This window comes from Lactuca sativa, chromosome 4 (assembly GCF_002870075.4).
Source record: "Lactuca sativa cultivar Salinas chromosome 4, Lsat_Salinas_v11, whole genome shotgun sequence".
Lineage (NCBI taxonomy): Eukaryota > Viridiplantae > Streptophyta > Magnoliopsida > Asterales > Asteraceae > Lactuca > Lactuca sativa.
This window is the reverse complement of record NC_056626.2, coordinates 397,905,667-397,931,691: the sequence shown is the minus strand read 5'-3', so window position 1 is coordinate 397,931,691 and position 26,025 is coordinate 397,905,667.

The window sequence follows — 26,025 nt, the reverse complement described above, 5'->3', positions numbered from 1 at the left end:
AGTTGATCTGCAACAGACTTCTTAATAGTCTTGAACACGATCGATATGATGGCTAAAAGAGTTTGTCGAAAAGTAATGTACCACCGAAGCATGTCTGTGAAGTTCTTCTTATCAGACTCAGAATTCTCCTTACACCGATGAATAATATTGATGATGTGTTCCAGGAAATCAGTCGAGAAAAAATGTTTGTCCACCATAGAAAACAAGAATCTTTGACCTTTGGCTCTTGTAAACATCACTACGAGGTGAGCAGGATCAATTTGACTGAGAGTCATTTTGTTGACATCTCCTGGCTTTACAGTTGGCTTCACCGTCGGTTTCTTCCTCATGACAGTTGCCACCTCTTGATTCATCTTCGCAACTTCATGAATATAAGAGGCCAACATCCTTTTCAGATCTCCTAAGATTGGTTCATACTCTGTTGCATTATTAAGCAAAATATTGAAGAGCAGGATCCAATCATGAGGATTCAAATTAGGAAGATCTACCAGGGAGATAATAGACATTGAGTTACTTGAACCTCAGTTTATCCTGAAAGAAATATTGATAAACTTCCCCGCAGACGATGGTTTCAGCACCTTAACTGTAGTAATTTTCTGAGCACTCCAGGTCAAGTACTGAGGTTGACTGAACTCAAGATAAAAATCTATAAGTTCAAGGTCGACCTGAGGATGGGGTGAAGGAACATCAAATGTCGGCTCAAAACAGTGAAAAACAAATGCCTTTTGAGTAATCGGCATGTCGAAATGTGAGTCCCTTGTGTTTTCACAGTCAAAGGAGGTTACAGGCTCCAGCCAGTAGGTGCTTGGAAACTCTATCGCCTCCCTGATAAGTGTCTCTCTTGTCCAGGAAGGGAACAACATCTTTTTGCAACTTAATGGATCATCCTCTTCTTTCTTCTTCTTTTCTCTTTCCTCAGCCTCCTTAGCTACTTGAGGAGTTTCATCTATCTGCTCATTTTGTTTCTTTCGGTTCAAGATCTCAGAAATAGTTTCTTGATCTTCGTCATCCTCATCATATTCTCCAATAACACGCTTTTTCCTTTCTTTGACACCAGAACCCGAAGCTAAATTATCCTTCGGTTCGGTTTTGACCTTCGGTTTAAGAGGAATAGGTTGTGGCTTCCCTTCTCCCCGTTGTTGTGGAGGAACAATTCTCTCCGAAACACTCTTCATTAATAGTTCAAGAGAGGGAAGAAGTTTGGAGGTCAAATGATTGTGAATAGTGAGCGTGAGAATAGGATCATGAGCCTGAAGCAGGGTATGTAACTGAGACAGAACATCCCCAGCACAGCTACGAAAAACAGCCCGTTCAGTTTCAACAGGGAAATTTCGAGTTCAGCCTTGGCAAGTGCTGCTTGCTACACTGCATTGATCTCCGTCTATTGAGCAAGATCATCTTTGAGTTGTCTTTCCATGAGAAGATCAGCAGTGAGCTTTTCGAACTGAGAGTCAATGCAAGACAAGAAACTCTTGTTGTCAGTAGAGAGGTCAGTCCTGACAGTCTCAAACTTGGTCTGCTCCGCTTGAAGAGAGTGAGAAAGCGAATCAATGGACTCTGTGAGCTTGGTAGCACTGGAATCAGCATGACCTTTGAAGGAGTCAAGAAAAACCTTGGAATCACGAATGAGATCATTAACATCAAAAGAGGCTCCTTTGCATAGAGAAGTAGAATCATCGATTGCAGCAGTACATTTGTCGATGGATTATGTATATTGGTTCAGGGTTGTATCCATGAAAGCTTTGAGAACAACATCATTATACTTTGTGGTCGAAGCGAGCAGGAAATCAAGCATTTAGTGAACACTGTCGATGTGCTGCTTTGTTGCCGGAGCAGATTCATGTTCCTCACTGGGAATTTGGTAGGGACTGTAATACGTAGAATCAAATTCAAAATTAGCTCCTCCAAGAACTGGATTAGAATCACTAGAAGGAGTTGGTGAAAGAGGCTCTGTGGTGACTTTAGGAGGTTCTTCAGTATGCGCCCCCACATCAGATGTGTTGACGTTGATAGAAGAACCTGTGGTTGAAGTGATGATAGGTGTAGAGGAGAAGGTTGCGTTGGAGAAAATAGGTGGTGGTAATGGGGCGGTGGTGGAGCAATAGTGGAAACTAGTGGTGTTGAAGATGGGGGTGGAGGAGAAACAGTGACCGAAACTGTTGTCTTGGGTGGAGATGGAGGGGGTGTTGGAACAGAATCATTAACAAGATCCACCGGATTGGATACCGAGGAGGTGTATTACCCCTAGATGAACCTTTATGTTGCTCTTCGTCATCGTCACCTGCAGACTGCTCATCCTTCGGGTCTGAATGTGAAGGTGAAGAAGTGAGTTTTCTGCAAGCCATGTTCTTGATTTTCTTAGGAGCAGAGGAATCACCCTTATCAGCTTTCCTTTTCTTTGACTTAGAGGGTTTAGAAGGGGGCTCTTCGGTTGCTTCTTTCTTATAAACAACTTTCTTTCCTCGTTTATCTGGTTTCTCCACCTCGTCTAAGGCAGCTTGCATCTCTGGAGTTAATTGTCGTGGACTCTTCGGAAGAAGCAATTTGTACTCAGAGATGAGTTTACTTTCCTGAGAGATAGACCGGTACATAGATTCTGGAATAGAGCCTTTGTGCAAAAACTTGGTTGGATCAGCAACGATGATATTTTTGGTATGAAAGGATGAAATGGAGGAGAGCACAGAGTCCTTCATGACTGGAACATTGAGGGAGGTTATTGCCCTTTGAATGCTTGGTCGATGAGGACAGACTCAGCACCAGTTGGGACCAGATTAAAGACCCATAGTCCAAATTGATTCCGTTGTAGATACTGTATAGGATCATCATGAAGCATTTTTTGATCCATCAGAGTCACCAAAACGCTCAGCTAACCCCTTGTGAAGAAGGGTGATCAACCCATTCCACTGTGGAGGTAAGCATGATGTCTTAAACTTGGTGAAGGTGGTAAGGACCTAAGTGTATCCCATCTCATAGAACATCTTAAACAATTGAGTTGTAGTGATGAAGTATGGGGAGATGACTGAGGCGTCTACTGCAAGCCCTAGAAGAGAGCAAAATCGTCCTTTGGAAATCAAAGCTTTGTGAGTATGAATCTGAAAGTAGATGCGCTCTTTGATTTTGTCGTAATGGACTGTGGAGTATACTTGAGATAGGAGTGACATGGGAACAGATTCCACTTGAGTTAGAGCGATTACGAGAGGGGAATACTTGAGGCACTCCACAACTTGAAGCATGTAATGATCATACAAGAATGGAGTCATCTGAATGATCATATTCTGGTTGGGCTTGATCAAAAGTAGGGAGGACGATGCAGTTTGATCCTAAATTAATGAAGAATCTGCCATTGTCGAGCTTTGTGAAGAAGATGAATAGTTGAACGTTGTCGGTAATACTTAAGAGAGTTTTGAGGAAGGTAATAAGATGGGACAGTGTCACAAATTCTTTATATACGGTTCCCAGGAGATAGAAAAGATCTTGTTATAATGATGATACGATCTCTAAAAAGGCTCCTGGAAAGTAGGGATGTGACAGTTTGGTTTCCCCAAATAGACGTCAGTAGGCGTGATATTAGGAGTCGTTTCAAATTCACGCACCCTTATCCAAAAATGCGTTTGAACTTCTCATCTGATCAACAACATCATGAAAATTCATAATCAACACATTCAGTAGTGGTGGAAAATCATAAAGATTCTTGTGCATTAGTGTTCCAAAGAAAAAGAAATAAAGCGATAAGTGTATAGGAGGTGAGTGATGTCATGTATGACATAAAGTTGAGGATCCTGGGCGCGAATCTCTTCCTTCAAAGTCAAGAGAGACTTGAAGTGCTTGTATGGTTTCCCGTGAGAATACGATCAACTGTTTGTTAAGAAACATTGAAATGCTTCTTTTTAAACATAGGCTTTAGAGGGTGGCTAAACTTCAACCGAACTTCGATGCTTAACATAAGACCGAACGTTGGAAGAGGTCCTTGTGAAACCAATGTGGTTTGTTGAACAAGTAGGTTGGATATGTGGGAAGTAACAGAATTTAGAATAGAAATCTCAAAAACAAAAACTAAACTGGATCTTTTGGGAAGAAATGTCTTGGTTTTAGAAAATTGAATAAAGATCACGCAAGAAAATAAAATGAGACTTCTTTAGGTAACAAGTCAAAGCTTGAATATTAAAATTAACCGTCATTTCTATAAAGGTGTTTAATTTTGGGTTTCACTTAGCATGTGGTGTACGCATCCAAGATCATAAACATAGAGTTTGTTTAACCATAGACCTCAGTGGTTATGTCTGAGAGTCTCAAGGGTTACATTTATGAAATGATATGTGATGGAGAAATTTTTAGAGGAGCGGGAAAAGAACCGAAAGTACCTCTGCTAAATAGGATTGACAAAGCAGAACTCTCCTTACTCATTTTAGAGGAGAAAGGTAGCTCAGGACGGAAGTGAATTTAGCAGCCTGATTGGGAAGAATCGATAAGTAGAATCAGTTCATTAAGGCTTCACTCATAGTCATTAAGGCTTCAGTCTACATGCTGCAACATTCTTCTAGGGATGCTTAACTAGTTCAAGATAAGAAAATCATACCTGCCTCACCCCAAATTTTGTAGTTATGAAATGCATGACACCTAGAGAATGGACAGAAAGAAGCAAACCATGCACACAAACAAAATAAATAAATAAATAAACTCTTTTAAAAATAAAAAATATTTTTTGATTTTGGAGTATAAAAAAAATAAAAAAAATACTTATAAGAAAGTCTTAAAAATAAAGCAGAGAAAATAAATAAAATAAAAAATAAAATTACTAAATATATAGCCGAACATAACGTTAAAGAAATGAAGCAAAATAATCTGATCGTTTGGTTCATTTATGTTCCTTAAAATTCCGTAGCCGAAATAGATCGAGCGATCGGTTCATTTCGGTTCCCGAAAATTTTGGAGCAGAAATAGACCGATCGTTCGGTTCATTTCGGTTCCCGAAAAATCTGGAACATAAATAGACCGAGCATTCGCTCTATTTCGCTTAACTTATTTTTTAGGAAAAGGTTTGAGGATTCGGTACTGATTCTGCTTCCATCATTCCTAAACCTTGTAAAAAAAAATTTGAAGCTTGCTTCAGGTATGACTTTAGTGAATATATCAACAAGTTGATCAGATGATCGAACGAAATGAACTTCTACATTCCCCTCTTCAACATGGTCCTTGATAAAATGATATCTTAGTGCAATGTGCTTGGTCTTTGAGTGTTGCAATGGATTGTGACATATTCTTGTTGCACTTTCAGAGTCACAATAAAGAGGTATCTTTTTCATACTTAGTCCATAGTCTCTTAACTAGCTTTGTATCCATATTACTTTTGAGGTGTATGAGGCATCAGCAATATAATCAGCTTCGGCTGTTGAAAGAGACACGCAAGTTTGCTTTCTTGACTGCCAACTAACAAGTTTTCCATCAAGAAATTGGCATCCACCAGTTGTGCTCTTTCGGTCCAGACCACATCCACCCATATCAGCGTCAGAAAAGGCTTGAACAAAGAAACCTGACTTTGTTGGATACCAGAGACCGAGCGACGAGGTTCGCTTCAAATAGCAAAAAATATTCTTTACTGCCACCATGTGAGGTTCTCTTGGATTGGCTTGAAACCTGGCACAATAACAGATAGAGAACATAATATATGGTCTACTGGCAGTTAGATACATGAGCGATCCAGTCATCTGTCGATAGAGAGCTATGTCGACTACAGGTTTTTCCAGAGATGATGTTAACTTAGTGCCAAACGCCATAAGAACCTTCACCTTTGAGTCACCCTTCATTCCAAATTTTTCTAATAGATTCTTCGTGTAAGCTTCCTGGTTAATAAAAATGCCTTCCGGTCCCTATCTAATATTTAATCCAAGAAAGAAGTTAATAGGACCCATTGCGCTCATTTCAAATTTAGTCTCCATCAGCTTCCGGAATTCAACTATTAAGCTAGGATTCGTGGAGCCGAAGATGATATCATCGACATAAATCTGAACAATCATAAGATGTTCACCTTCTTTCTTGCGAAAGAAGGTTGGGTCAACAGAACCTTGCTTAAATTTAGGCATTTTTAGAAAATGAGTTAGTGTTTCATACCAGGCCCTTGGCGCTTGCTTCAGTCTATACACAGCTTTATCCAATACATAGTAATGATCAGGGTATTTCTCATTTTACGAACCCGTGAGGTTGCTCAACATACACTATTTCTTCTAGTTCTCCATGGAGGAATGCACATTTCACATCCATATGAAAAACTTCAAAGTTTTTATGAGCAGCATATGCTAGAAAGATTCGAACCGGTTCTAATCTAGCTACAGGAGTGAAGGTCACCTCATAGTCTACTCCTTCTTCTTGACAATATGCTTTTACCACCAGATGAGCCTTATTCCTAATAACATTGCCTTCTTTATACATCTTGTTCCTAAAGACCCACTTCAATCCTACCACGGACGCATCCTTTGGAATGGGTATTAGTCTCCAAACTCGATTGCGTTCCAACTCATGGAGTTCATCTTGCATTGCCTGTACCCAATCAGTATGATCAAGTGCAGTATTGACCGTCTTTGGTTCAATTTTGGAGACAAACAAATTAAACATGCAAAATTCAACGTGAGAGAATAATGCAGTTTGTTTCGCTTTTTATTGAGAACGCGTAAGAATGCGTTCAGATGATTCTCCTATTATTCGTGATTTGGGATGATATTTAGTCCACTTAGTTAGAGGAGGGTAGTTAGGGTCATAGGTAGGATCCAACTCTGTATTTACCTCTACTTCAAATTCTGATTGATCATCTTCGTCATTTGGATTTTCATTCTCCCCCTCAGATGAAGAAGTGGTTTCCTTGTCAGGTTCAGGAACCTCCCCCTCGGTTGGAGTTAGATGAGACACAAATGAGCTCTCCCCCTCGAATACAGTGTTGTTATTTGGAGGTTTTTTGGAGGGTTGATCATTATCTTAGTTTGTAGTATCCTTTGCCATATCTTTCATAGCATCTTCGATAATCTTTTTCAGATCGTCGATTTTGTTGTCGGCTGCATTCGCCTCTGAGTGTGTAGCCTTTTCTGGTTCATTAACTAACCTCATATATTCTTCGAGCAAATTTGAAATAGGAACAGAGACCTATCCTGATTAAGGAAAAATTTCCCCCGTGGCACTTTCTTTTGCTTTAGCTTTCTTTATGTAGAGGTCATCAAAGGTTTCGTAATAGGTTTCTTCAATATGTTTGGAATGTTTATTCAAAACCCTATAAGCCTTTGAAGTGAGTGAATAGCCCAGAAGGATTCCCTCATCTGCTTTAACATCGAACTTGTTGCGGTTCTCTTTAGAGTTAAGAATGAAGCACCTTGAACCGAACACGTGAAAGAATCTAACGTTGGGCTTTCTGTTATTTAGAATCTCATACAGAGTAATTGAGAATCGCCTGTTGAGTAAGGATCTATTTTGAGTATAACAAGCAGTGGCAACAGCATCCGCCCAGAAGTATAATGGGAGGGAAGCGAAGCTCAACATGGTTCTGGCTGCTTCACATAGGGAACGATTCCATTTTGTTGTGGAGTATAGGGAGCAGAGAAGTTATGAGATACTCCCTTATCGGCTAGAAAGTCTTCTTATTCTTGAATTCAAGCCCATTGTCACTTCTGATGTTTCTTACCACTTTTCGTAGCTGCAGTTCCACTTGCTTGATGAACATTTTTAACTTGGGAGTAGCTTTTGATTTCTGATTAAGAAAGTAAACCCAGGTGAGATGAGAAAAATCATCGACAATGACAAGTATGAACTTACTACCACCAATGCTTTCGATAGCCGAAGGTCCACATAAATCAATATGTAGAAGTTCAAGAGCTTCAATGATCTTGGTGTTGATACGTTTCGGATGGCTCTTTTGACTTTGTTTGCCCTTCTCACAAGCTACACATAGGTGTTCTTTGTCAAATTTGAGCAGAGGGAGGCCTCGAACATGATCTCCAAACACTAACTTATTAATGTCTTTGAAGTTTAGATGTGATAATCGTCGGTGCCATAACCAACTTCCATCAGAATTAGCTTTGGACAGCAGGCATATAGTTGGTTTCCTTTTAATTGGACTGAGATTAAGGGGGTACATCTCACCTTTTCGTTCAGATTTTAACAAGACTCTTTTTTATTGTTTTTCAATAATTTCTGAGCCTTCATCATCAAAGGAGATTTTCAGTCCTGTTCCCACAACCAATTGAGATACACTTATGAGGTTGTGCTGCAATCCTTCAACATATGCCACTTTTTGAATTGTGAAATCTCCATTGGTTATCATTCCATAACCTTTTATCGTACCATAAGAGTTATTGCCATACTTTACATATCCACCATCCTTAAGGGACCGAAACTCCCTCAGTTCTTTCTTTCTCCCTGTCATGTGATGCGAGCAGCTACTGTCTATATACCACTCATCATCGAACTGCTCGTCACTTATAACCTGAAAATTCAAGCAGATTTAGGAACCCAAAGTTTCTTGGGCCTAGGTAAGTCTTTTACAAAGAAGGGAATAACAACAGAAAGATCAACTAAATAAGTTCTTTTTATTAAAGTTGTTTCATCTTTTCTTTTAATGGTGTACACTTTAATTTTATTTTTATGTTGTTTAAACTTTAGTGTTTCAGATGATGTAATGTTAGATGGTTTTGAAATGTTCTTTTGAGTTGTAGGTTTGTCAGAATTTTTCGTATTATTTATGTCAGTATTAGATCAAGCTTTCCCTTTCCTTTAGCGTCCTTCGTTGAATGAGTCTGTTGAGGATTTGGAGTATAACCGAAACCTGACTTGCGGTTCTCATACTTGGTAGAAGAACCGAAACCTGAAGTTCGGTTCTGATTTGAATGTGTACTGAAGTTGGGCTTGTTTTTTCATGAATAATAAGAGTTTGGACCGAAACTAGACTACTGTTTGTTTTTGAACTTGTCACTTCCTTTGACATTTGTTTCTTTCTGAGTAGGGATGTGGTTAGGGTTCTGAGACTGCCAAAACCTTTTTCGTTCACTTAGATTTTTCATGTATCTCTGGTTTCTTTCCCGTTTCTGTTCAGCCAGTTGCTTTTGAGATTTATGAATGTTAAATCTTGACTTCTGCTTCTTCTTTTGAGTTTCGGTTGAATTAGGAGATAAATTCAAAGTTTTCTTTGATTCTTCCAGTATCTCTTTGGTTCCACTAGTGCTTGGTTTGTCAAAGCTTGAGGATTTTTTGATTGGTTCTAATACATATCTGCCCTTTACCCTCCATGAGGTTTGTTCTGACAGACCGACAGTCTCGTCTGCATTATCGATAGGAGCAGACCAGAAATAGCTATCACACCCTTCAGCATTGTCTTTATCAAACAGGATTTTTAGTTCTGCTGTTTGTTTTCCAATGACTCCTATGGCTGCAAAAACCTGATTTGGCACGGTTTGAACTTTCTGATAAGCAACTGCTTTCTCTTTGAGTTTCTTGGACTTGTCATTCGACAAGCGAGCATACTCAACAGAGTTTTCAGATATAAGGGGTTCTTCTTTCTCGGTTTCGTTCTTTAAGAACTCCGAACAATCAACTACATCTTCCACTGATATTTCGCTCAACTCACTTTCCTCATCGAATTCTGATGTGTTTTCTACATTTATTTTATGATCTAAACAAAGTTTGGCATGTGACGATTCAAATGTCCGTATGGTTTCAGACATAATTTTCAACCTATCATTTTCATCCAACAGATTTTTAAGCATACTTTTGTGTTCTTTGGAGTCGATAAAGGTCTCAATTTTGTCTAGTCCATATTTGTAAGTGACTGAAATTTCGTCAAAGGACATTATTGATTCACATTCAGCAATAACTTCATCCTCCTTAAATTCAAGGAATGGTAAAATCAACTTATGAAGCTTTTTCCCTATTTCATGATCTAGATGAAGTTGAGTTATGTTTTTGCAATTAAACAGAAAACATTTCATTGTTTCAAAAACTTTAAATTGTCTCTTTTCAAATAAATAATCTCATCACTAGCCCTAGCTAAATCTTGCTCCTTCAGTTGTATCCATGCTCTCCTTTCCTCGCTCTTGGAAGACTCCCTGCTGAGTTGATCAGTTAGGTTAGACTTTGGTAGTCGGGTTTGCATGTGACTACCACTTAAGTTGGAAAATCTAAACTTTAGTTCGTTTGTTTCTTCTTCATAATTTGTGACAGGAAGTTTCAATGATTCTAGAATGGATTGTACATTTTTGATCAAACGATCGCAGTCATTGATCGTTTTGCTCATAGGCTTGGTTGTAAAACACTTGTCTCTTTTCAGATTCGACTCCTTATCCTTACCTTCGGTTGGTGTTTTTGCAGATACCATCAGGCACTTCCCAGCCGAACTGCCGACTCCCTCTCTAGCCACATATGCTCTACCATGCGAGGGTTTTCTTACTTCTTCATCTTCAAAGTCGGTTGACCAAACTTCAACTCCACCGAACTCATCATTGTCCAGATTATCCTGCACAATTAAAGCATTCATTGAACTATTTGTTGCTTTCTTTTTCTTTATTTCATCCAAATTTCGCAGGTGATAGGCTTCATCATCTTCACCTTCCTTTTTCTCAGCCATCTTTCTCAGCATACAGTCCTTGGCAAAGTGGTTCTTGTCGTGACAGTAATTGCAATCGTATCCAAAATCTCCTGCCAGCTTGCTTTCTTTCTTACCATCATCCTTTTGAGTGACACTCTTCAGTTCTTATTTCACCTTCTCTAAGCTGTAGCTTCCTTGCCAGTTTCGGTTTTTATTGCCAGGGATTTTTCTTCTTGCAAACTTTTTAGGAATGGAGACCATCATCGCATATTCTTCGCTTGTAAGATCACACTCAGAAAAATCTGAATCATCTTCTTCTTTTGTCACATTATTTCCTTTAGAGATAAGGTCTAAATAGCCCAGGCCAGACACAACCTTCGCTTCTTTTGTTACGGTGCTTTCATGGGATTTTAGGATTCCCATCAGTTTTGCCAGCGAGTAAGACTTGAACTGTTCATGAGCCTTTACAGTTGAGACCACTGCCATCCACTCAGGTCTTAGGCCATTCAAGAACGTGACTTTCTGTTCAATCTCATTTCTTTCAATACCATGCTTCATCCTCTTGATGAGCAGATGGTTGTAATGATCAAACGTCTGAAGAAGAGTCTCCTCATGTTTTTGAGCAAAGGCATCGAACTCAGAGGGCAACAAGGTTTGAATTGAGTGTTCTAGATCTTCATCGGTTGAATACAGCTCTTTTAGTCTGTCCCATATCTCTTTTGTAGTAGAGCATGAACTGACCAGACGAAAGGTGTTTGCTTGTAGGGCAAACTGGATCATCCTTAAAGCTTTGAGATTGCAAATCAGCTTATCCTTTTCATATTGTGGTATCTTTTCTACTTCCAATAAAAGCTGATTATATTCCTTTTGAGTCTTCACTGTCCTGTTTGTTCCAGAATGGATGAATGGACTGATCGTAATGGCTTCCCAGATGAGCTAGCCATTATCTTCAGATCCAATCACGTAATCTTCAAAGTGATGTGCCCATACTTCGTAGTCTTGAGTATAGAGAATATGAACCCTTGTAGTGGATCCAATGTTGTTTGAGATGTTAATGGGATTGGCTTGAGAGTCGTCGTGTGACATGATGAGCTTGTTTTTCGGATCTGCTAGAATCAGACTTGTAATCTAAAGATTAGGGTTTTTATCAAACACTAGAACAGGTTTTCAACTTAAAGTAGAGGATCTTTATATAGTTGATAAAAGAGGAAACCCTAAAGAATTCTTCACACAGAAGAGATGCGTATGAGTAACACAGTCTCCTGCTCTGATACCAATTGTTGGAATAATATTCCTTATTGATCGATAGATTCAAGCAGAAAATCAATAAATGAAACAATAAAGAACACAACAATGATTTGAATGACGTCGAATGATTAAACTTTAACACCTCAGAAGAGCTCGATTAAGAACTTCGACTGTAGAGGCTCTTAGGGTTACAATGCAAAAGATAATTAATGACTTCCATACTAAGGCATACATGCATGCACTATATATAATACGTAATCCTAATCTATAATTACGGTTGGACAGGCCCAATACCGGATATGCAAAAGAATATCCCATGACGCAACACATAATACCCAACAATTACCCTAAACTATTTTGGACTTCTAAAACCTGTTTTTGATGTGGTAATGATTATGATAATCCATTTACAATGGTTATTATCAAAATTTCAAGTTTTATATATGTTTTTATTATTCTTGAAATTGTTGATATGAATGTTCATACATTTATGAGTTTGGTAGATCATAGGAATTATTTGCAAATTTTTTGTTAGTTTAATTCTTGATCTAAATGTTTTTAATGGAATCCATAATTTGTCCTCAAGTTAAGGGTTACCAAAAGTCTTTCTTTTAAAGTCCATTAAAGAACACATAGGTTACATAAAATGAAGAGTCTTCATTTTAATAAACCATTAACTCATAAGTTATGAAATTGAAAAGTTTTGAATAGTTAAAAAAAAACTTGCCTTCAAGTTTTGGAACATGTAAAGTCACTTTAGAAAACTTTAGTTCAACCCCCTAGAATTCTAAAAAGTTAAAATTCAACCCTTATACTTTATAACACACACACACACACACACACACACACACATATATATATATATATATATATATATATATATAATAACAATTCGTTTTACCATTAGTAGGCCTCATTCACGAAGCCGGTCTATAAGGGGGGTACACAGTTGTTGCCTATAAAATGGAAACTTAAAGGGTGTCTACTCTCACCCATTGCTTCCTTGAATGGTGGAGGGTCGTTAGCCGAACGGGTAGGAAAATGACTTCTTTTCTCATTAAAAGTATAATGATTACAAAGTAACTAAATGTTTTATAAATTCCCAATCTTAGTTACTTTAGGAAAATGTGAATTTGGTGCTAACCCATGAAATTACAGTTTGCACCTTGCTTAGTCGTTAGTGGAACATGTGTGGTTAACCGACACACTAACTTGGATTTAACAAGGTTGGCAAAGGGTGACTTAAGGTTTATCATAGATCGGTGGAGCGCTTGTGGTTAACCGGCACATCGATTAGGTGATAAACATTAAGAATACCAAGTAATTTGCATGGTTATTCACTCCTTGTTTTGTGATCCTCGGCATCCCAGTAACAAAACTTGAAAGGGCACAATCGAGATCGAAACATGCCATTTAAAAGTTCAACGAATCTCTAAAGAATCTAGGAGTTCCAAAACCAATTAAAACCTAATAATTCATTTCATTTTTCATGGTGGAAATTGGTGAATCGTCATTCATCTACCTTCAAATATTTTATAGCTTGGATTACAGCATCTCTCTTCTATGTTATAAAATATTTTGTTGGATCCTAGCCTTAATATTACATTTGGGTGTCCTATTAAGGACTATCTTTCTATCTAATCTAAATTTGTCTTTCTTCTTTTACTGATGTCTTCCAACAATGTTGTTTCTGGCTCAAACCCTATCGGCTCCTTCGCTAGATCTCATGAACCTTTGTGGGAGAGTCATCTTTGATGGGACTAATTTCAATGATTGGATTAGGAACATAAGGATGGTCACTCGCTATGAGGACAATGAATATGTCCTCGACAAGGAGCTGTAGGATCTTGATAAGTCTACCGCTACTCCTGAGGAGAGCGCTGACTTTAGGGTACATGAGAGAGATGCTACCAAAGTGGCATGTATCATGTTGGCCACAATGACAGCCAAGCTCCAAAAGTCCTATGAGGACTTTTATCCTTTTGAGATGCACCAGGATTTGATGGACAGATACCATCAGAGTGCTCGTCAAGAGCGAGATGAAATATATGGGTCTCCTTATTAGCCCAATTCAATGAATCTTTTTCAGTTTCATTGAACTTTTCAATGGCAAGTTTCAATCTTGATTGTGCCCTTTCAAGTTTTGTAATTGGGATGCTCAGAATCACAAAACAAGGTGTGAATAACCATGCAAATCACTTGGTACTCTTAATATTTATCACCTAATCGATGTGTCGGTTAACCACACGCGCTCCACCGATCTATGATAAACCTTAAGCCGCCCTTTTCCAACCTTGTTAAATCCAAGTTAGTGTGTCGGTTTACCACACACGCTCCACTAACGACTTAAGCAAGGTGCAAAGTGTAATTTCATGGGTTAGCAGCAAATTCACATTTTCCTAAAGTAACTAAGATTGAGAATTTATAAAACATTTAGTTACTTTAATGTTGAAAATATATGATTTAATCACCACAAATAAAGGCTCAGATACCAGTTAATGTGTGACAGATATATAAATTAAAGATATATGATGCGGATATATAAAGATTAAGAATTGCGGAATAAATATAAATATAAAAGCTATACATGACTGAAAGTTATAATAATATAAATAATTGTATTTAAATGGCCTATAGCTATAAATAATATAATTACTGTATTTAAATGACGTAAAGCTATAAGTAATATAAATGACCGTATTTAAATGACGTAAAGCTATAAGTAAAATAAATCATTGTATTTAAATGACGTAAAACTATAATAAAATATATAAATATATAAATATATATCAACTAGGTTCGTCAATAAATTGACTGAACTGGTTTAGACCTGGACTAATGGAACGACTAGTCTATCAAGTAGGTTCGTCTTATTTCAACGATGGTCACATACAAAAACATTTTTCAACCTTTAAAATCATTATACTTTTAATGAGAATTGAAGTCATTGTCCTACCCGTTCGGCTAACGACCCTCCACCAGTCAAGGAAACGGTGGGTGAGAGTGGACACCAATTAATCTTCCATTTTATAGGCAACAAGCTTATACCCCCTTATAAACCGGCTTCGTGAATGAGGCCTACTAACGTTAAAACGACTTGTTCTTATACACACACACACACACACACACACACACACACATATATATATATATATATATATATATATATATATATATATATATATATATATATATTATTAACTTATAATATTATAAAGTATAAGTGTTGAATTTTAACTTTTTAAAAATCTAGGGGTTGGAACTAAAGTTTTCTAAAGTGACTTTACATGTTCTAAACCTTGAGGCAAAGTTTTGTAACTATTCAAAACTTTTCAACTTCATAATTTACGAGTTAATGGTTTATTAAAATGAAGACTCTTCATTTTATGTAACTTATGTCTTCTTTAATGGACTTTAAAAGAAAGACTTTTGGTAATCCTTAACTTCAGGACAAATTATGGTTTCCATTAAAAACATTTAGATCAAGAATTAAACTAACAAACAATTTGCAAATAATTCATATGATCTACCACACTCATAAGTGTATGAACATTCATATCAACAATTTCAAGAATCATAAAAACATATATAAAACTTGAAATTTTGATAATAACCACTGTAAATGGATTATCATAATCATTACCACATCAAAAACAGGTTTTATAAGTCCAAAACAGTTTAGGGTAATGATTCTAGTCCATTTCTAGTAGCAAAACTTGAAAAACTGCACTCTGGGCCTCCTACTCTTCGAGTGCACAAACCTACTCGACGAGTAGGATGAATATATGCATGGACTCGCCGATTTCACTCAGCAGAATGTATAAATTTCGACTTTCTTCAACAATTAGCATCATGTATCAAGAAAACAAGCCTAGGCTCTGATACCACTGATGGGTTTTGAGCATTCTAACACACCTAAGGTGTACATGCAACCCTAGAAACCATGGATCTATGCTTTACTAAGATACATGCAAATTTGATTTTTCAAGGTTCTTAACCTAACTAGCATGGCATGGGGAACTTGAAACATAAAAGCTAGTAGAAGAACTTACCTTTCTTGTTGCTTGGATTCCTAATGAACTTTGTGATCCTAACACCCTAAATGTGATGCCTCAAGTGTTTCTCACAACACCACAACTCTTGGAATAACTTTGAGAGAAGTACAGACACACTCAAAATCGGCTAGCCCTCTTGTCGTTACTTAGTGCCGATTTTTGTAGCCCATGGGGTCCTTTTATAGTTGTGTCACAAGAAGGGTTACACCATGTAAACCCTAATTGACATGGCTTTTCATTTCCTCCATGATCCATGGGTTTTAACCTCCATGGACCATTCATGGAGCACCCTATGGGTTTTAGCCCAATTCAATAAAGCATGGATTATTAGCCCGGTATATAAGAATGGATGATTTACACAATCAACCCCATATATTTAATTAGTCTCTATCTAAGTGTTATGATGCCATTCAACCCAAATGGACCAAGCCAACCAGGTCAAGTACATACCAAAAATAGTTATGGACTTAGACACCTTATCCAACAGTCTCCCACTTGGATAAGTCTAATAACTATAACTGCAAATATGACTTCAGGAACCGATTAGCAATCATAGCTCTTTCAAAGTCTCGCGGAACTAAGATAACGTGCTATTTAAGATAAGTGATCATATAATCCTCTGCTCTCAAGATATCATCCAGACAAATTCATGGAACAATGTCGCACTTATTATGCAGTGGTTTGTTTCCTGATTTCCGATTTGTTTGACATAGAACATAATCGAACACATCAATTTAGTTATGACCTGGCCCGGTACATAGGTCAAAACAAAATCATCGAGGGGCCCATATATCGCTTCTAATCCTCCAAGGACCAAAAGGAGTAGATAAACTTCGACTCATATGCTTGTTCTACTACTTGTTGAATCATACACAAAGGTACGTTTTATAACATCGAGTTACCAATGTGTTTTCGTATAATCAATGTATAACTAACTCATATCTCTAGGTTTGAAGACTTATATGATATTACTGTCTCACGATCACTCGAGATAAATTCCATGAAGTGATACAAGTGAGCGTGGGTTGAATCCAATACTTGAATCGCTATTCCAGGAGTACTCATGAACACTGCAACCCCTTTGTCCCAGACAAACTACAGACCCTTCATGACAGTCTTGCCTCATTACCTACTTCAAAAGCTACCTAATTTTTAAAACTAATATCAGTCTTTAGCCCAATGTGCCTTGCATGCTGAAGATGCTTAATCCTACCTAGTCCCTTCGTGAGGAGATCTGTTGGGTTCTCATTCGATGATACCCTCTTTTCCACGAGGAGTCCTTCTTCTATTCGATGTCTAATGAAATGGTATTTTCTGTCGATGTGTCTGGATCTCTCGTGATCCCTTGGTTCCTTGGCTAAGGCAACTGCACTTTCACTATCACAGAAAATATCCATAGGCTCCTTTATAGCTGGTACTACTCCAAGGTCTCCAATGAAGTTCTTCAGCCATATTGCCTCCTTTGTTGCCTCGCTTGCTGCTATGTACTCTGATTCGTAATTTGAATCAGCCACTGTCTCCTGCTTGGAACTTTTCCAAGTAATTGCTCCTCCTTTTAAGGTAAAGACCCAGCCTGAATGAGAGCGGAAATTATCCTTATCAGTCTGGAAGCTAGCATCACTATACCCTATTACTCTCAAGTCATCACTCCCACCGAGGGTAAGGACCCAGTCCTTAGTCCTCTGAAGGTACTTGAGAATGTTCTTTACTGCAATCCAGTGAGCCTTTCCAGGGTTCCCCTGATATCTGTTGACCATGCTCAAAGCAAAGGCCACATCAGGACGAGTACAAGTCATATCATACATGATCGAGCCTACAATGGAAGCATACGACACTCGACTCATTTCTGCTATCTCATCCTCTGTACTCAGACCCTGAGTCTTACTCAATCTGGTGATACTCTGGATCGGTAACTCTCCTTTCTTGGAATTCTGCATGCTGAACCTATTCAGCACCTTCTCCAAGTAGGTACTTTGACTAAGCCGAATTAGTCTTTTACTCTTGTCTCTCAAAATTCTTATCCCTAGGATATAGGCAGCTTCTCCAAGGTCCTTCATCGCGAAACACTTCCCAAGCTAGGACTTCACTTCCTGCAAAGTTGGGATGTTATTTCCTATGAGTAGTATGTCATCCACATACAGTACCAAAAAGCTAACTATACTCCCACTAGCCTTAAAATATACACGTGAGTCATCTTCGCTCCTCGAAAAACCAAACTCTTTGACTTTCTCATTAAAACAAAGATTCCATCTGTGAGGTGCTTGTTTCAATCCATAAATGGATTTCTCAAGCTTACACGCTCTATTAGGGCACTCTGCGCTGACAAAACCCTCTGGCTGACTCATATAAACATCCTCAGCCAATTTTCCATTAAGGAAAGCGGTTTTCACATCCATTTGGCATATTTCATAGTCATGAAATGCAGCAATGGCTAACATAACCCTAATAGACTTAATCTTTGCTACTGGTGAAAAGGTCTCATGAAATGCAGTAATGGCTAGCGTAACCCATTTGCCATATTTCATAGTCCCATCCATGTCGGTCTTCTTCTTGAAGATCCATTTGCACCCAACTTTCTTATGACATGGTACATTGTCAACCAAGTTCCAAACTTGATTGTCATACATGGACTGTATCTCGCTATCCATAGCCTCTTTCCATTTAGTAGAATCGGGGCCTGCCATGGCTTCCGTGTAGTTGTTAGGTTCATCCAAACTTACCAGTGTACTATCAATGATAAGTGTATCACCTTCCACAGTAATATGGAAACCATAGTAATGCTTAGGAGCATTCCTAACTCTCGTGGAACGCCTCAGAGGTACAGACTCGTTAGTTGGATCAATAGGAGTTTCCTCCTCAGGTTGATTGCTAGGGTTTGAGGTTCCTTCACCACTTGACTCTTGAATTTCTTCATGGTCAATTTGCCTCCCACTGTTTCCTTGGCTTATGAACTCTCTCTCGGAAGACTCATCTCCTTACCACAAAGACCACATTATCACTGGGTCTATAGAACAAGTAACCAAAGGATTTATGTGGGTAGCCGATGAAAATGCACCGCTCACTCCGAGGTTCGAGCTTATCGTGAGTCTCGCGCCTCATGAAAGCCTTGCAAACCCAAATCTTGATGTGGTCTAAATTGGGAACTTTCCCAGTCCACATCTCGTGAGGTGTTTTGGCAACCTTTTTGGTAGGGACTAGATTAAGAATATGGACGGAAGTCTCTAATGCATACCCCCAAAATGATTTTGGTAACGAAGCTCGACTCATCATGGAATGAACCATGTCTAACAAGGTTCGATTACGCCTCTCAGCCACACCATTAAGTTGTGGTGTTCGGGGAGGTGTCAATTGTAAGACAATCCCACATTCCTTAAGATAATCAAGGAACTCTATACTAAGATACTTACCACCTCGATCGGATCGAAGCATCTTAATGTTCCTGCCCAGCTGATTCTCCACTTCCAATTTAAACTCTTTGAACTTTTCAAAGGTTTTTGACTTATGCTTGATTAAGTAGACATAACCATATCTACTATAATCATCATTAAAATTCACATAGAAGCAGTTAGCATCTCTTGTGGCAGTTCTGAAGGGTCCACACACATTGTGTGTACAAGATCCAACAAACCTTCTCTCCTAGCACAAGTACCAGTGAAGGATGACTTTGTCATTTTTCCAAGTAAACAAGATTCACAACTATCATCCGACTTCATGTCAAATGACTCCAAGACTCCATGCTTTTGGACTTAGACTATGCGTTTCTTGCTAACATGTCCAAGACGACAATGCCATAATGATGCTTTATCCAAGCTAGTGGAAGAATCAATACACAACACATTATTTCCTAGGTTATCTACAACCGTAACAGTTTCACATACACCATCACAAGGTAATGCTTTAAAATAAAGAACATTATTATAGAAAGCATTAATACCACCACATTCATTATCAAATGAAAAAGTAAATCCTTATTTGTACAAACTGTGAAAAGAAATAATGTTCTTTATTTTAAAGCAATACCTTGTGATGGTGTATATGAAACTGTTTCGGTTGTATATAACCTAGGAAATAATGTGTTGTGTATTGATTCTTCCACTAGCTTGGATAAAGCATCATTATGGCATTGTCGTCTTGGACATGTTAGCAAGAAACACATAGGCCAAGTCCAAAAGCATGGAGTCTCAGAGTCATTTTACTTGAAGTCGGATGATAGTTATGAAACTTGTTTACTTGGAAAAATGTCAAACTCGCCCTTCACTAGTACTTGTGCTAGGGTGAAGGTTTGTTGGACCCTGTACACAAAAATGTGTGTGGACCATCAGAACCGCCACAAGAGATGTTAAACGCTTCTATGTGAGTTTTATTGATGATTATACTAGATATGGTTATGTCTACTTAATCAAGCATAAGTTAGAAACCTTTGAAAAGTTCAAAGACTTTAAAAAGGAAGTGGAGAATCAGCTAGGTTGGAACATTAAGATGCTTCGATCTGATCTACCACTAAGATGATTTCAATGCTACGTACTGTGTTGAGTTCAACAATAAATTTCTCATTTTAGGTTGCTTCTAGAATTGAATATGGAATTATGTTGTATTTAGACTTCTTATGTAGAATGTACTATTAGCCACAGTCATGAGAAATTTCATTCAACTTTTGATTAATGATTAACTAAACATCTTGATTAGTGTGGAACTTTGAATTAATGTAACTTATTATAATTAATAATCAAATTATATATATATATATATATATATATATATATATATATATATATATATATATATATCCTCCCTAATCTATATCATACTATACTTATAAAGGAGACATTTTCCAAACACCCCATGCATTTGAAATCCCCACACAAATTTCCAAACACCTCATGCATTTGAAACCCCGACACATGTTCACCTTCAAAGTAATTAATCACACATCATGCACTTTATATATTTGAAATTCTGTAGCTACAAATGGAACTATGGGTGGTGAATTTAGAACATGGCATGAAGGAACAATCGAATTTGCTCTTACACACTTAAAATATGTTCCCACTTCTGATGAAAATTTGGCAACAATGATGAAACAAAACCTGCTATTGCATAGTAGTTAAATACTTTTATATCATTCATTCCATACCTTCCACTCCTTTAGTTTGCTCTTGTTGTATGGTAATTAATTCCCTTTATATCATTCAGTTCATAACTTCCACTCCTTTAGTTTGTACAATTTCAAATACTCTAAACATATTATGAATATATAGTAGGTGTGATAGGATAATATTAACTGGGAATGAAATAAAGTTCATACTATACCCTAGAAATGAATCCAAGTTGTCCGATCATCGGCAAGTGAATGCGATATTTTCTACCGAATTTAAAGTTTCAAGATAGAATATCAAAAACTATGCATTTTAAATTGGTTTCCAAAACTATATTTGTTCCAATCTTACTAAAGAATGCAAGAACGGAGGTCTACCCACAATTCTTTAAGAATCTGAAACTCCAAGAATGAAAGAAGATTTAAAACCTCTAGAAATGAATGAGAAGGTCGAGGATAAAGATTAAACGGCGGAAATATAGAAGTTCTAGAAAAGCTACCACGAAAAAATGTGAAAATTAGATGTCTTGAATTCTGTCCACCATGTAGTTTTTATAAGATTCAATATTATAAAGATTCAGAAAACATCTTTAAGAATCATATTAGATACTAATATGGAATACAATAGATAAACATTACATTTACAATTTTAAAAGAATAATCATTTTGCATTACTTATCAGTATAAATTATTTGTAAATAAAAAAATATACATACTATTTAAGCACATACAACCCTTATGTACGGCCTATTCACAATAGATTGAAACATATCAATTATAAGGTAATAACTTTGTTAATTGTATTATGTTAGTATCTCATTTGAAAATCATGACTTCTTAATTAAACATTACATTTATAATATTAACGAAATAATCAGTTTGCATTATGTATTAGTATACACTATCCTATTAACTATTTATTTTACCATAATACATATAACCATATTAAACTACATAATTAGCCCACTGTGCAAAGTGCGGGCATTCGCTTAGTATAATTATAAATGAGGCATTTTTCCCATCATCTCATGCATTTGAAACCCGCACATAAATTTCCAAACAACTCATGTGTTTGAAACCCCCACACCTTTACACCTTCAAAGTAATTAATCACAGTCATACACTTTATATAAGTAAAATTTTGTACCTATGAATGGAACTATGGATGGTGAATTTAGAGTATGTCATGAAGGAACAATTGATTTTGCTCCTACGTACATTAACAAAATAATCATTTTTCATTATTTATATGTATAAATTATCATATGTATCTATATCTATATCTATATCTATATCTATATCTATATCTATCTATATATACTTCTAAAGGAAGCATTTTTTCTTTCACCACATTCATTTGAAACTCCCATGAGGTAGTTTTTCTCAATCCATATTCATTTGAAACCTCCTATTTGAATGAATATCACTCAAAAGTCTCTTAATAATGATTAACCGTTCAAAGGTTTTATAACTTACATAATATGTTTAATAAGCAATTAATGGATAATCTACTATAAAAGGCGAATATCCTTGAGTAGACACATAAATACCAATCACATACAAAATTCACAAGAAAACAAGTGTACATGTTTTTGTGTTGGTTTGAGGGCTTTGGACAATTTATTGAGCCGTGTTATTATGTTAAAGTTTTTAATTTGTAAGTTTGTTATATCTAATTCTTTTTTTCTTGGTTTAAGTATTCTTTTAAGACAATCATTGTATGTTGTGATTGAAATTTTAATGTAACTTAGATTAGATTCATGTTATCGATCATATATTATGGAATGTGATATAGATAATATTTAATTAAATATTGTATATATGTTTGTATGTTTGTGTTGCATCCAATCAATAATTAATTACAAATCATGGAACTCATATTATCCTTATTATCCATGTAAGTCTATTTTGAAATGCAAATTGTCTATCTTATCACTTTATATTTTAGTATATGTTTAACATTTTAAGTATAATAATAAGTGTTTTTTAAAAAGTTTTCTTTCACTTATTAATAATCACAAGTGGTTTTAAAATTAACGAACAATAGTTATAAATAATAAAATCAAATTATAAAAATCATTGATATGTCGTATTATCCATACAAGTCTCTTTTGAAATGTAAATTGTCATTCTTCTCACTTTATTATTTAGTATATGTTTTATATTTGAATAATAATATTAAGTATTTTTTGAAAGTCTTCTTTAACTTATTACTAATAATAAGTGGTTTAAAATTAATGGACAATAATCTTAAATGATAATAACATCAAATTATAAATAACATAACGTTAGCTAGAAATAAATTGTATTTTAAATGAACATCATTAAAGAAATTAGAAATAATTCTATAAGTAAAAAGTTTAAATTAATCGATCATAACAACTGTTAAAAATAATATTAAATAGATAATTATATTTGATTCTATTAATGAGGAAGGTGGGTTGATGTCAATGAATATTATTGTTCAAAATGGTTGAGATTATATATATATATATATATATATATATATATATATATATATATATATTAGTGTAAAAATATTATGTCAAAGTTAATGTCAATAACATAATCATTATAAACATATATTTTTCAATATTCAAACAATATATTTTTAACATGCGTCGCGCAATGTGCGAGAATTCGTCTAGTCATCATATCATATCATATCATATCATCATAGCATACTATACTATAAAGGAAGCATTTTTCCATTCACCTCATTCATTTGAAACTCCCATGCATATTTCCTTTCACAACATTCATTTGAAACTCTCATGACTTTTCAATTTCTTTCTAATAATGATTATAAGTTGATTAATAAGGTTAAATAAATATCAAACCTAAAGTGTAATCATATATAAACTAAATTTCAATATTAAAAAATATCTTCACTTCTACTTATGAAGTTATGTTTTTTTAACTTTTAGCATATTATACTTAATTTATTAGTTTTAATATATTGTTGGATGTAAACCATTACCATTTTATAGCTATAAATTTTAAACATTTTGTATAAAATACTTAAGTTATTAATTTAAATACCATATTACATGGTTAACTTAAATATAAATTTTAGTTTAACTTAAACAACAAAAAATATTTTCTAAATAATTAAAAGTGATAAACTGTAATATCTTTCTAATAATGATTATAATTTGGTTAAAAATGTTAAATAAATATCAAACCTAAAGTGTAATGATAAATAAACTAAATTTCAATATTAAAATAATATATTTACTTCTACTTATAAAGTTATAACTTTAACTTTTAACATATTATACTTAATTTATTAAATTTATTGTGTTATTGTATGTAAACCATTATCAGTTTAAAACTACAACTTTTGAATGGTTCGGAAAAAATACTTAAATTGTTAATTTAAATATAACATTATACTGTCAACTTAAATATAAATTTCAGTTACACTTAAAAAACTCAATGAATATTTTGTAAATAGTTAAAAGTGATAAATTGTAGTGTTAAATGCAAAAACTAAATTGTAATCTCAATTTAACTAAAATATTTCCTAAATATATTTTTATAATCGTTAAAAATTTTCGAATAAATAGCTTAAAATAACTTATAATAACAATAGTTAAAAATAATTATATAAATGATTATATTGTTACCTTTAAAATCAAAAAACAATGATTGATGTTTTAAATATTTATAATGATATAAATTAAAACATAAAACAAATAAATTTTAAAAAATTATTTAACAATAACAACAACTTTTAATAACATTAAACCATATATTATATTTTATTTTATTCATGAGTAACTCGCAGGTAGAAGTCATTCAAACGATTGACATTATGCAGTTATAATAGATGTATATATTATCATATAATTCAAAATAATCAATATATTATATCAATTTAATATACAAATTATTATATAAATTTAACAGCAACTTTATTGTTATATTTAAAAAACATATATTTATAAAGATTTCAACTATATAGGTCTTTTTGCACAACGCGTGGGCATTCGCCTAGTATACTTATAAAGGAGACATTTTTACTTGCAGCACATGCATTTGAAACCCCCATGACTTTTCAATTTCTTTCTAATAATTATTATAAATTGGTTAATAATGTTAAATTAATACAAAAAACTAATATTAAATTAACTAAAGTACAAAATTTCATATTTTACTTTTACTTATAAAATTATGACTTTAACATTTTCATATGTTATAGTTAACTTATTAGTTTAAATATGTTGTCATATGTGAGAAATTGTTATTTTAATTCACAACTTTTGTTTAATTTATGATTTTATGTAAAATAACTATATTATTAGTTTCAATATAATGTTAAACGGTTAACTTAAATTAAATTTTTAATTAAACTTGAAAAAAAAATCGAGAGACTATTTTATAAATAGTTACAAGTTATACATTATAGTGTTAAACCTAAATTGTAATCCTAAATTAACAAAAAACCATGAAACTATTTTTTATAATTACTAAGAACTTTCAAATAAGTAGCTTATAAATAACTTATGATAAGAGTAGTTAAAGGTAATATTATATAAAAAATTATAATGTTATCTTTAAAAACAAAAATAATGTTTATTGTTTTATATAATTACAAACAAAGAAACTAAAAATATTCATCAAATAAATTTTAAAAAATTTAAATTTTTGAAACCTACTTAAAATAATTAAGAGTTTTAAAATACGTTATTTTAAATAACTTACAACAACAATAGTGAAAAATAATATTATATATAAAACTTATATTTTTACGTTTAAAAACAAAAACAATGTTTGATGTTTTAAATAATTACAATGAGAGAAATTTAAATCATAAGCAAATAATCTTTTTAAAATTAATTAATTATAAATATCATTAAATCACATATTATATTTAATTTTATGCATGAGTAGCTCGCAAGTAGAGGTCATTGAAAGAATTAGGATTATAGAATTTTAAAAGATGTCTATATTGTCATATAACTTAAAACAAACAATGTTTATACCAACATAATATAATATTTATTATATAAGAGCTAAGAACAATGTCATTGATATATTTAAAAATATATATTTGTAAAGATTTC